Source organism: Malurus melanocephalus, unplaced genomic scaffold, assembly GCF_030028575.1.
Source record: "Malurus melanocephalus ecotype Western Australia unplaced genomic scaffold, MMel_1.1 scaffold_206, whole genome shotgun sequence".
In the NCBI taxonomy this organism is placed as follows: Eukaryota; Metazoa; Chordata; class Aves; order Passeriformes; family Maluridae; genus Malurus; species Malurus melanocephalus.
Window position 1 is genome coordinate 860655 of NW_026623438.1, and position 5200 is coordinate 865854.

The following is a 5200-nucleotide window of genomic DNA, read 5'->3' on the forward strand; positions in this document are numbered from 1 at the left end:
GTAAATTTTGGGTTTAGTGAAAATGTCTTTAGAAATCTTTTGAGCTGTTTCATCCATTCAAAGAGAATTTAGAAAAGGCTGATTGAATAMAATACAACTTCTTTTTCCATCATGTGCAAAGCAGGCATTTGAATCTTGTTTTCTATTATACCTGATAAGAAAAAAAAAACCAATTAGTGCATCGTATAAGAAAAGAAAATTAATGTATATTACAGAATAAGGATGGGTTTAACCATTTGTGACCATTTGGTTGTTTGGAAACTGAGTAGAGGATTTTGTTAAATAGATAGGTGACTGGAATGTGATTGTGCATGGACATTCATATTATATGTATTTATTAATATACATAKTATATGTGTGTTTGTATGTGTGCTAATAGTGCATATGGATACAAAATAAAATTTAGGACTTGGTTTCAACACAAAAAAATAAAATGCATGATTACACACACACACATATACACTCTCTCACACAAATACACACACCACCCTCTGCCCTTTGAAATGCAATTTTGCTTTTGGCTAGATGCACATTTTAATTGTTGTCCAAAGACAGATCAGTCATCAGAATATCATACTTAAAGCAGTTACTTATTGTAATACCCATGACTATTATTTTAACATTTAATATTGTTATTGTTAATATTATGAAATTAACAGAATGTGTTATTCTATGGCACGTGATGGAATAGTAGTGTAACATCTTTTCAGTTTGGACAACTGTTCATGATTTTATATGCATAATTGAGGTCTGGCTACAGCCAATCTTAGTCAATAGTGGGACTGTGAAGAACTTCAATTGGTAGCAAGAGAGACAACTCATTTTCTTCCTTGATGTGAAATACAAACTGGGGAAAAAGAATGGTTAAGGATCGAGGTGGATGCCTACGTGTGGTTGCAGATGTCTCAGACTGAGCTACACATCAAGCCTTTCTCACTGAGACACCAGAATTACATTGAAAAAACAGCCCAGTTTGAACTTGCACTCTTGAATAGGTTTAATATTGCCACACCTCAGGCATTTGTCCCTTTTTTCCAGAAAAAAAAAAATAAAAACAGATATGTAGGAGTCAGATAAGCAGTGGATCAAGAGGAGGTCTATAAGATTTAGCCATCATGAGATTTTTAGATGTCTTCAGATATCTTTTTTGTGCTTACAGTACTGTGATGAAATATTTTTAAAATTCTGTGAAGTATGTAAAATATAACCTGTTTGAGAATATCTAGCAGTTGCTACTGGATCAACTGAATGTATAGGTAAGCTTCTGAAACATTTTAGCCACAGAGTATTTACTCTACATRTAGAGACAATATCAAATACTCCAACAAAAAATAAAATTACTAAATAATTATAAAATTATCTGACTACTGTTTAAGCATCATGCCAGCATATATTGTCCATATAAAATGTCTAGTCTAAGAAATCAAGCACCTTTACTATGTTCTAAATATATTTTAAWAATATTTTCACATCTTACATGCTAAACTCAGTTTAATTTCCCCTACTTAATATGTCTTAAATTGGTACTTAATTATCCAATTCCGTGGTAAAAACCTGAATGGAAAATAAATGAATATACGGCAGTCTTCTAGAGTAAAAACATGCAAGAAATTATTTCCACAACTTCTAAGAGTGGTTAATTCCCACATCTCTGTTAACATCATATGGCATTAACATTTGATGCATTTAACTTTCTAACATAAACATTTTGAATCAAATAATTTGTATCAGCAACAAGCAGAAGTGTAAGTAAGTGAGAAAAATGAAAAAACCTAGAAAATGTATCTCTTAAAATGTTGAATGATTTTAGGCTTTTTTGAGGGGTGTGCATTTTAAGACTTCACTCAGTGCTGACACTGATCCAGATCTCAGTTGGAAATGTCACAGTTGTGATTAATTGATAGCCATAACCTATCAGGGAAGCATATAATTTTAAATGGAAAAGTGGTAGATAGAGACCAATTAGTACCATGGTAAATGATGAGCAATTTCAGTATCAAACATCATTCAGGGTCTTTTTATGTCGTGCCCTTTCTTTCTTCTTCTTCTTCTTCCCTATCCTCCCAATCCTCTCATTTCAGTGTTTCTGCATACAAAATACCATTATTTGAAATATTTCTATGAAATTTAAAACCCACTAGAAACGTGATTCCTTGAAGTAAATAAAATCATGCCAAACATGAAGAGGAAACAGCCTTCTAAGGAGTCAGCAAAGGCCAATCAGGCTCATTATGAATACAAACACTAAATTGTGGGTGGAAACACAYACAATACTCAGAAAGGGACATCTGGGACCAGGCTCACACTTGCTGTATATCTGTGCACACTCAGAGGTGTCARAAGCCAAAGAGTTTGTGTTCCATGTGGATCCAGCCTGCAACATTTCAGCTTTCATTTACAGGGTGTTAGATGGAGTTTGTGGAAGATCTCAAAGAACAAACAAAACCTTTCAAACAAAAGCACACAAGATTATTTTTTGTTGTTATTTCCTTCAGACTTTTGTGAGATCTCCTGTGTTTTCCAGAGCATCCAACTGGGGACAGTGTGGTACCAGAATCCATCAGTGTGKTTCCACTTGCTGGATCAGGGCCCTACTTTATAAATATAAATCGGTAATGCCTATTTACTTACAAATAGGCATTTAACTGACATTACAGCAAGCACTATGCAAGTGTTTATTAAATATCAATTMATTTAAACAGATTGTATGTTGTATAAAATAAATACATTTTAGATTATATTAAATGGCTCATTTAATAATCTACATATTTGTGCTTACTCTACTTAATACATATTGCCTTTGTATACATAGGCTTTACTAGGCTGGTGAGGATAGATGAAGGATTATCAAGCTATTACCTTTTATGTATCATGATTCTGGGTCCTGTTCTTCTGAAATACATAATTTACAAGGGATTTGGGGACATGTAGAAAAGGTAACATATTTTTAGACCTGAATTATTTCAGTATAACAGACAGACATTGAAAAGTATGCATATAAGAAATCAGGAAGTATTTTATTATTATAAACATTTTTTGTCTCTTCTGTTATTTTCTTTTTGTGAAGGCCTAAGGGTAAAATTTGTGGCAAAAGTGTAAGAAAATATACAACGAGCCAAAGTTAGCAGCACACTTAAAATGGAGGACAGGTAGACAGTAAGCATACTTCACTTGTACTAAAATCATATGTACATTGAGCACCAAAGTCTGGCTTTATTTAATTTTTTGTAGCATTCACATTCCTCTGAATCTGTTACAAACTGTCTTGTGTTTAAATGTATCAGAACTTCAAGATATACCTTTGATTATATCCCACTTGGCAGCATAATTGGAGAATTTACCTTTAATAACTCTAAATTAAATGAGGAGTGGTTTCAAGGAGAGCCAATAACTGCATGGAATTGCACAAACCATAATGTTTCAGGGGGAGGTGATTTATCTCAACTAAATATATTCAGTATATAATGAATACTGTTTGTATTTGACCTGATATTTTATATAAATCAATCAAGTGATGGCAAATCTAAAATGGAAATCTTACATCACTAGTATTAACATCTTTGAGCATTCTTAGGTTAATCTCATTGTTCTCCTCCACATTCAAAGGGACACCTTCCAGTGTGTGACCTGACTGATTGTCAGGTCATATAGTCAGGAAAATGCTGAGTCTTCATTAATATTTTCTCCAAGGATGATTTTGTGAAGAGTGCCATCTAACAGCAATAATTAAAAATTATTTTCTTTTTATTTCTCAAAAGCACTTATGACTGCCACTTGCCCCTGAAAACTTCCCTTTTCATGTGCCCAAACCCAGCATTTCTCAGGTCGTTTGATCTTATGGGCAATCCTAATCAGATAAATCCATTAACAGTCATGACATGTAGGGTCAGTTTGGTCATAGAAGATCAATTATGCTCTGTATAACATCTGGTTTCCACATTGTTTATAGGAGTAACATGGATTTRCCAGATTTTTGGATTTTTCCCTGGAAATAAAGCATAAAACTGAAAACCCTTACACCTTCTCTTCCACCAAATTCTTTGAATATTCAAACAGCACATAGATAAAATGGTGTACATAAGCTACTCTTACACTGCTTCTTGTTTTAGCTGCCAATTTTTTCTCTTGTACTGCTTATTTCTTCCTCCAAAACATAACTGTTTTTCATTTCCCTTCTATATWGATAGTCCCTTCTACATTCATTGTGTTATTTCTCTTCAAGTTCACTTGGTTTTTGGTGGTTTGGGATGTTCCTTGTTTTGGTTTGATTTGATTTTTTTTCCCTTTCCCTTTATTATAGTGGTTTGAAGTTTGAGACTGGAGTGCATCTGAAAGTAAGCCCAAATTTACTCACTGGAAGTTGAAAACAATTGTTTTCCCTGTAGGTCTCACTTTCATCAGGAAGTGAGAAATTATTCAGTATAATGATCTGGACTAGGCAGAAACAGCTGACATTTCAATGCCCTTCAATTGCTAATACAAAACAACTTCTACAGGAACCTATTGATACATAAATAAAATGTATCACCGTGATCATTAGAATGAAGTGGAGGRTGTTTTAAACACTTAACTAATAATTTCAGTATCTGGATAATGTTAACAAACACTTTATCATATCMTACCTACCATGGTATCCTAATTAGTCTAACACTTATATTAATTTCCCAGCAGTGAATGATGAAACATCTCAGAATCAGATGTTACGCCATGTAAGTTGGCTGCAAAAAAGTGTTGCATTTTCATTTGTGTTTTTGTGTTTCTAGTGATGTAACAAATCTTTTAAATCTATAGCCTCCATTTCAAATTAACAACATCCACAAACAAGACTCAAAAGCCATTTGTTACTTTTGCCTACATATTGGAGCCTTTTCACTGACATTTGGTTAATGTGCCCTGTGTCCATTGGACATTCATAAAATCACAAGATGTCAAAAAGGAATGTTTATAAACTAATTTGCATTACTTATGATTTGTGCCTGTGMAAGAGAGAACACATCCATATTTAGTCTAGGGGGGTAGAAAGGGGGAAATTGGGGGTAGGCGTTATTATTGGCTCAATTCCACACGTACCAAATGTGAATACTTATGTTCTTCCCACAAAGCATTAATTTCTTCACATACTGTAGACTTTATTCTTTYACCAGGTTCCAGATAGCAGACAGCTCTTGTTTTTCTCTTATGTTTTCCTTTTAACAACAGT